The sequence below is a fragment of the Aquarana catesbeiana genome, linkage group LG10 (genome assembly GCF_042186555.1).
Source record: "Aquarana catesbeiana isolate 2022-GZ linkage group LG10, ASM4218655v1, whole genome shotgun sequence".
In the NCBI taxonomy this organism is placed as follows: Eukaryota; Metazoa; Chordata; class Amphibia; order Anura; family Ranidae; genus Aquarana; species Aquarana catesbeiana.
Genome location: NC_133333.1, coordinates 124,151,144 through 124,159,844, shown reverse-complemented (window position 1 = coordinate 124,159,844; position 8,701 = coordinate 124,151,144). Strand labels below are relative to the sequence as shown.

At 45.9% G+C, this 8,701-nt stretch overlaps 1 non-coding gene across 1 annotated transcript; it reads left to right on the top strand.

The window, feature by feature from the left end:
• Positions 1–2,210: 2,210 nt before the first annotated feature.
• TRNAR-CCU (transfer RNA arginine (anticodon CCU)) lies at positions 2,211–2,283 on the top strand. The gene has a single exon. It is a non-coding gene; the product is annotated as a tRNA-Arg (tRNA).
• The last annotated feature ends 6,418 nt before the right edge of the window (positions 2,284–8,701 follow it).

The following is an 8,701-nucleotide window of genomic DNA, read 5'->3' as shown; positions in this document are numbered from 1 at the left end:
AGAACACACAACTCTACATTCTTTCCACCACACATTCATGTGGGTCATAGCAATACTTTTATCACACTGACTGCTTAGTGGAAGGATCTGCCTTCACTTATAGTCCCCCTGAGCATGTACTATACCAGGTACCATGCTACAACCCGATCCAATCATAACATAGTGGCAGGTTTACAAGCAAAATCAAGAAAGCTGAAATATGTCACTGTCAGAATCAAAGATTACGATGGGGAGTTCTATTGGTTACATATTGTTATTGTTCTCCATGTTTCTTATCATATTTCTTTCTTTTTTTTACAGCTCTTATGCGAAGACCAGGATGAACGGGCGCGCCTTGTAAGGGACATCAGAGGGCACCCATTTTTCAAAACGACTGACTGGGCCGAGGTGGAGAAAGGAAAGTCACCCGCAGCATTTACACCACAGCCGGTAAGTATATGAATAATGGAGGGGTCCGTGTATATTGGGGGAGGGGAGATTATTCAGCAGCATCCAAGACGTATTTTTTGTACAGAACTCTCACATTTGTGATTTTGTGATCACCGCACAATCACATGGTCTGGGGACTTGTCTGAAGGAATTCTGTTTATTATTGGTGAGAATTATTATGTATGTGTCAGGCACGCAGCTTAATCCCACCAGAAACATACTTCCTGTCCTGGGGCGACAGCACAGAGTCACTGTATCTATATATACGTCAAGGATGTGTTAATGCAGTGCAGTGCTTCTTCTGATCACTAGAGGGAGCTAGGATTGAAGGATCCCTCTTGGGGTATTTGCTGCACCTCGGGGGTTGGGCTTACCAAGCTTTGTCACCATTTACTGTATAAATCTGGAAGACTGACGAATGTCATTTTCTCCTTCCAGATTTTTAAACCAAGGAAAGATTTAAACATGAAGATAGAGGAATTTATTGCCGAAGAAGAAGAAGAAGACGCGGAAAGCTCCACCGAAGACGCGGAAAGCTCCACCGAAGACGCGGAAAGCTCCACCGAAGACGCGGAAAGCTCCACCGAAGACGCGGAAAGCTCCACCGAAGACGCGGAAAGCTCCACCGAAGACGCGGAAAGCTCCACTGAAGATGCAGAAAGCTCCACCGAAGACACCGAAAATTGAAGAAGTCAGAATTTTAAGGTCCACACAATATAGGGAGGAGTCTAAATGGCATGGCTTGAACCACTTAAAGTGGAACTATACTCCCCTCACACCCCCGCCGCCCTCAAAATCTAAAACCATGAGGTCAGACTGAGTGCACCCTCTACACCTGCAGCCGTCCGACAACATAGCTAGACAGGTACTCTCCTGAGACAAGCAGCGGCAAGAGGAATGCAGAAGGAATGGGGGGGCATTCCCTCTGCATTCCTCGTCACCATTTATCTCGGGAAAATGCCTAGAGCTGAGAAAAGTGGACATCTCCATCCTAGGCATGTTGTTTGGGGGAAGTGTGGGGGCACCAAGCCTGACTACATAGCTAGGAAGGAGACAGGAACTCTCCGGAGACAAGTCGCGGCAAGAGGAATGTCTCAAGAAAGTTCTGAGGCTGCGCTCAGTCTGACCTCATAACTAGTCAATCAAGATGGCTGAAGATCTGGAACCCAGAAGACAGTGAAGTGAAGAAGGTGGCATGGGCAAGAGGGGAGGCGAGTATAGTTCCACTTTAAGTGGTTCAAGGCATGCCATTTAGACTCCTCCCCCATAGCCCGCCTCTACTCCACATTTCCTGCCCATTGTATGTGCAGCAGTGACTTTGGGAGTGATTGGGATAGGTTGCTTCCTGGAGGGGTGGAGTTTGAGATCAGACCTCTTTCTAAATGGCCTTCTGGATTGTGGGCCCTTGATGTTGGGGTCCCGTCTCTACATTCTGAGCAATGTAAAGGGAGATGAACTGGACACTCTAGACTGATGATTCAGGGATTATCCGATCGCCTTATGGGGTCAGGAAGGAATTTTTACCCCTTTGGAGATAATATGACCAAGGGGGGGTTTTGCCTTCCTCTGAATCATCATAAGGTTTAGGGTTCTGAAGAGGGCTCATCTCTGAGGAGACAGAGATAAATAGATAGATAGATAGATATAGGGAGGGGGGGGGGGGTGAGTGATAGATGGAAAAATATTAGATATATAAAAATTTAAATATAGATAGATGTTAGATGGATAGCTATGGGGGGGGGGGGGGGGTGATAGATGGATGGATATAGCTAGATAGCAAAGCTCCGGTGGCCTAATGGTTAAGGCACTGGCCTCCTCGGTCAGGGATTGTGGGTTCGAGTCCCACCTGGGGCGATATCTTGCTTGTCTCTTATACCAGGATGTAGGGAGTGATCAATTGAAGGAATAATAACCCCCCAACATTGGTATTAGTGAGGACGGTAATTGCCCCAGCAGAAGTGATCAATTGCAGTAATAATAACCCCCCAACATTGGTATTAGTGGGGACGGTAATTGCCCCAGCATGAGTGATCAATTTCAGCAATAATAACCACCAACATTGGTGTCAGTGGTTGCAGTCAGAGGAAGTTTGACTTACTTGTAATTTCCATATCTTAGAGCATTGTTTCTCAACCTTTTGCATGTCCTCTGCATTCCTCTTGTCACTATTTGTCTCAGGAAAGTGCCTAGAGCTGAGAAAAGTGGACATCCCCTTCCTAGGTATGTTGTTGGGGAAAGTGTGGGGGCACCAAGCCTGACTACATAGCTAGGAAGGAGACAGGAAATCTCTGTAGACAAGCGGCGTCAAGAGGAATGCAGAAGGAGAGGGGGCATGTCTCCTGCATTCCTCTTATCACCGTTTGTCTCAGGAAAGTACTGAGGCTGTGCTCAGTCTGGCCTCATGGCTAGTCAATCAAGATGGCTGAAGAGCTGGAACCTAGAAGACGGTGAAGTGAAGATTTCGAGGGTGGTGGGGTGTGTGAGGGGAGGCGAGTATAGTTCCACTGTAAGTGGTTTAAGGCATGCCATTTAGACTCCTCCCCCATAGCCCGCTCCTCCTCCACATTTTCTGCCAATTATATGTGCAGCAGTGACTCTGGCAGTAATTGGGATAGCTTTCTCCCTGGAGGGGTGGAGTTTGAGATCAGACCTCTTTCTAAATGGCCTTCTGGATTGTGGGCCCTTGATGTTGGGGTCCCGTCTCTACATTCTGAACAATGTACAGGGAGATGAACTGGACACCCTAGACTGATGATTCAGGGATTATCCGATCGCCTTATGGGGTCAGGAAGGAATTTTTCCTCCTTTGGAGATAATATGTCCATCAAAGCCCTAGAATAATTTCATTCTATGGATTTATCTCCAATAAAAATTGATTGTACACTAATTGTACATTTCACAAAATAATAACCCCTCCCCCAAGACAAAAAAAAATACGAGCAAAGCCCCGTGGCCTAACGGGTAAGGTAATGGCATCCTTAGTCAGGGATGTGGGTTTGAATTCCATCTGGGGTGCTTAATTCCTTTCTGAACATAAAATACAGACAGAGAACTGACACACCGCCTGAGAGCTTCATTAAATAATTAGAAACCATAAAGACAATTAACACCTTGGTCAGGAGTATACAGTATAATGTATAGAGTGTATATTGTATAGCGTGCAGAGATAAGGAGTATATAATGTATAGAGTGCAGAGGTAAGGAGCAGGGCCTTTTTTCAGCTGGAACTAGTGGAACTCAGCTCCACCACCTCCGGCTCAGACCCTCTGCTCCCTGCTCACCACTATCACTTGGCTTCTGTGTTTACAAGTGACAGCTTGTCTCCCAACGGCTCCCACAGATCTGATCTCTGGAGTGGATCCCACTTAATGCAGGATGGGGACAAGGAAGATGCAGGTGTCTGGGGTGCAGTGTAGATGCCAACCCCCCCCCCCCCCCCCACTGGATGATCTCCCTGCAAGTGAGAGAGGCAGAGACACCCACAGTGTGTCAGGAGATGCTAGAGTTGGCTGGGCACTTCGGGTTAATACAGCAATAAAAGTAAAACATGTGGAAAATGGTGGAGCTTTTATAAGGAGTGGGAATGAAAGTGAGATTTGGATGGGGGATGCAGAAGGGGATGCAGCAGCTGTGGAAGATGGCTGAACTCTTCACTCTGTGTGCAGCACATCCCTGAACTCTGCACTCTGTATACAGTGAAACCCCTGAACTCTGCACTCCGTATGCAGTGCACCCCTGAACTCTGCACTCCGTATGCAGTGCACCCCTGAACTCTGCACTCCGTATGCAGTGCACCCCTGAACTCTACACTGTGTGTAACCCCTCTGAACTCTGCACATAATGCACTCCTGGTGTTTAATTTCTCCTACTGTTAGTGAAATTTGACCACACCCACTATTCGATGCGGTTTGGAGGGTGTGTGTGGAGAGGGGTTTGAGGAGTTGTGGTCCCAGCACCTATTTTCCGAGAAAAAAAAGCTATATATATATATATATATATATATATATATATATATATATATATATATATATACCCCGTTTCCCCAGAAATAAGACATAGCATGATTGTCAGTGATGGCTGCAATATAAGCCCTACCCCCCAAATAAGCCCTACTCTGTTTCCCCGAAAAAATGCTTTACTCTGAAAATAAGACCTACTACAAGGACTTTAACTAGGGCTTATTTGGGGGGTAGGGCTTATATTGCAGCCATCACCGACAATCATGCTAGGTCTTATTTTCAGGGAAACCGGGTACACTGTGTATGTATGTATATATATATATATATATATATATATATATATATATATATATATATACAGACAGACAGACAGACAGACAGACAGACTAGACATGTGCAATGTGTTTCGGTCCGAATACAAGTTCAGATGAATTTTTGATTATTCAGAGATTCGGATACATCCGAATCTCCGAATAATCAAAAATGCATCCGAATTTATATGTATATATGAAATCTGTCAAAATTTGCTTTGTTTAATTGTTTTCTAATGAATTCCAACTTTTCAGAACGATTCTACCCACGTTTGAAAATGCCCAGGTGTGAATGCAGCCTTATAGTCATGTCTATAGTATAGGAAGTTAATAACGTTGGTGATAAACATTGAAGTGATAAAACGGAGAAGTGTTATTTCCCATAATTCATTCATAAACCATATACATCATGACACTGGATTTTTCTTCCGGACCAGCTAACATACATGTACATTACTAGTTCGGAAGCTTATATCAGGCGATGCTCAGCTGCAGGCATAAACCCGGTATTTTTATTTTTTTTCTTCAGCCAGCAGAGCTCTTTTATGTTAAAGCAATACTAGTTGCTAATTAGCCGCTGGATTGCTTTTAAAAGCGGCATAAGGGGGTCCCCCTGCCTCCCGCCAGCCTCCAGTGCTTCTCCGGGCTCTCCCGTCCCAATGGGGAGTAGACATGTGCACTGTTGAAAAATTTGTTTGTTTTTGTTTTTCCAACCAGATGGAATGGGAGAGCCTAGGAGAACGGGGGAGGGCTGTGGCTGAATGCAGCAGGGATCATTTTTTCTGTGCAAAACGCTTCATGGCCACAGCATATATTATCCACCCTTGGCTGATTTGCAAAATAAGGGGAAGAGGTTGGGGACAGTGAAAAGACACATGACGTTTTTACCACCCTCCCAAACACAAGTGTGAGGGCACATTCACATAGGGCACAGGAACCCATGCAGAGACTTTTACCGGCACAATGCTGATGTTCCATTTTTATTAGGACATGCACCCTCAAAACATATTGGGACACAGTGTCTTTGTCCATGCAGCCATGTGTCCCAAAAAAAATTAACGGGACACTGGCATCAGGATGCACACAAAACTGTGCCAGTAAAAGTCTGTGCATGGGAGATGGATGTCTGTGCCTTGTGTGAATGAGCCCTAAATGGGTGCCAAGGATGCATTTCACTGTCCCATCATCATTACCATGATAATTACACACAGTACAGGTGATGTGGCTTAAAGCACCTGTACTGTGTGACTATCATGACAATAATGATTGAAATAAATAGCAGCCAAATGTGATCAACAAAGATGATCACATTTAGCTGTGTATAATTCAGTAACTCAGTCATGGGCATCAAGCCAGGGCATGGCATGGGTGAAGGGGGCTTGTGTGCGCCGTCTTGACTGTGACTGTACCTTTTGAGACAGTGGCGTAACTAAAACCTTCAGGGCCCCGATGCAAGAAATCGTGAAGGGCCCCCCTGACCCCTGGACAGCTCTTTTCCTAGGGGGATGTCTGATAAGAGGAGGAGCCGCGAGAGCCACCGAGGGACCCCAGAAGCCGGTGTTTGGGGCCACTCTGTGCAAAACTAACTGCACAATGAAGTTATGACATGTTTGTTATTTAAAAAAAAAAACCTTTACAATCACTTTAAGGGGTTAAAACAGGTGGTCAGGAGGCAACATACTGCCTCTTTACCGGCTGTCAAATGCCTCTAAAAAGTGATCTGAGCATGGATCGCTTTTCAGAGGAATAGCATTTTGTTGTTGGTACATTGAACGAGCAAGAAAAAAAAAATCAGTCCTGATTGTACACATATAGGGTGTCAGGATTAAACGTGCATACATAAAATGTGCATACATACATCTAAACAGTGGCGGCTGGTGCGCAAAAATTTTTTGGGGGCGTAAACATTTTTTGAAAAAAAATCATCAAATGCAGCCACTGTGCCCATCAATTGCAGCCACTGTGCCACTTAAATGCTGCCAGTGTGCCATCAAACGCTGCCACTGTGCCCATCAAACGCTGCCACTGTGCCCATCAAACGCTGCCACTGTGCCCATCAAACGCTGACACTGTGCCCATCAAACGCTGCCAGTGTGCCCATCAAATGCTGCCAGTGTGCCCATCAAACGGTGCCAGTGTGCCCATCAAACGCTGCCACTGTGCCCATCAAATGCTGCCACTGTGCCCATCAAATGCTGCCACTGTGCCACTTAAATGCAGCCACTGTGCCCATCAAACGCAGCCACTGTGCCCATCAAACGCAGCCACTGTGCCCATTAAACGCTGCCAGTGTGCCCATCAAACGCTGCCACTGTGCCACTAAAATGCTGCCACTGTGCCATCAATTGCTGCCACTGTGCCCATAAAATGCTGCCACTGTGCCACTTAAATGCTGCCAGTGTGCCCATCAAACGCAGCCACTGTGCCAAACGCTGCCACTATGCCCATCAAACGCTGCCACTGTACCCATCAAACGCTGCCAGTGTGCCCATCAAATGCTGCCAGTGTGCACATCAAACGCTGCCAGTGTGCCCATTAAATGCTGCCAGTGTTCCATCAAACGCTGCCACTGTGCCCATCAAACGCTGCCACTGTGCCCATCAAACGCAGCCAGTGTGCCCATCAAACGCTGCCAGTGTGCCCATCAAATGCTGCCAGTGTGCCCATTAAATGCTGCCAGTGTGCCCTTGAATGCCCCCAGTGTGACCCCCGACCGCTCATCGGCACTTACCCTTTCTTGGTGGGGCAGCGGGTGACTGCGATGAGTGGGGTCCTCCATGCGTCTCCTGCTGTCCACATCTCCCGTCCTCTCCTCTCCTCCTGACGTTTCAGCCAATCAGGTGACAGGTAACAGACCCGAGCATCTGATTGGTGGAGAGGCAGTTTAGTGTTAGGAAAGCGAATAGTCATTCGCTTTTCTAACACGGCTGAGTGGCCTGTGAGGTCACCTTTTTTGATGCCTATGGCTCTAATCCGGTGCTTCAAAAACACCCCCCGCTGCTGTAATTCAGGATCCCTGCGCCCAAAAAGGGGACGGGCGCCTGAATAGGGGGTGGCAGCGGCGGCCATTGATAGATTCATGCAATGCATGAATCTATCTATTGGTGATAGAGGGGTGACTGGAGAGAGGGGGCGGCGCCCAGTGCGCCCTTAATGCACGGGCCATCATTGCATCTAAACACACACACACACATAGATAAACACACACATAATATACACACACATATACTGTATATACACACACAAACACATATACATATATAAATACACACATAAACACATGCAAACACATACATGAACACACATATAAACACATACATGAACATACATATAAACATACATGAACACACATATAAACACATACATGAACATACATATAAACATACATGAACACACATATAAACACATACATGAACACACATATAAACATACATGAACACACATATAAACACATACATGAACACACATATAAACATACATAAACACACATATAAACACATACATGAACACACATATAAACATACATGAACACACATATAAACACATACATGAACACACATATAAACATACATGAACACACATATAAACACATACATGAACACACATATAAACATACATGAACACACATATAAACACATACATGAACACACATATAAACATACATGAACACACATATAAACACATACATGAACACACATATAAACATACATGAACACACACTTACAGAAAGCCTTTTTAAAAACGGCAGTGCTTTACCTCACCTCTTCCTGTCGGGTACTGAACTGTAGGGGGAGACAAAGAGCACAGCACACACTGCTTTCACTTTAGAACAGTGTGACAGGCTCCCCGCACAGTGCTGATTACAGGTCGGCTAACAATGGGGAGATCGATCTCAGCCGCTCCTCCTATCCAGATAAACAGGGGGGCCCTCAAGGGCCCCCTGCAGCATGGGGCCCAGTCGCCATGGCGACCTCAGCGACCCCTATACTTCCGCCACTGCAG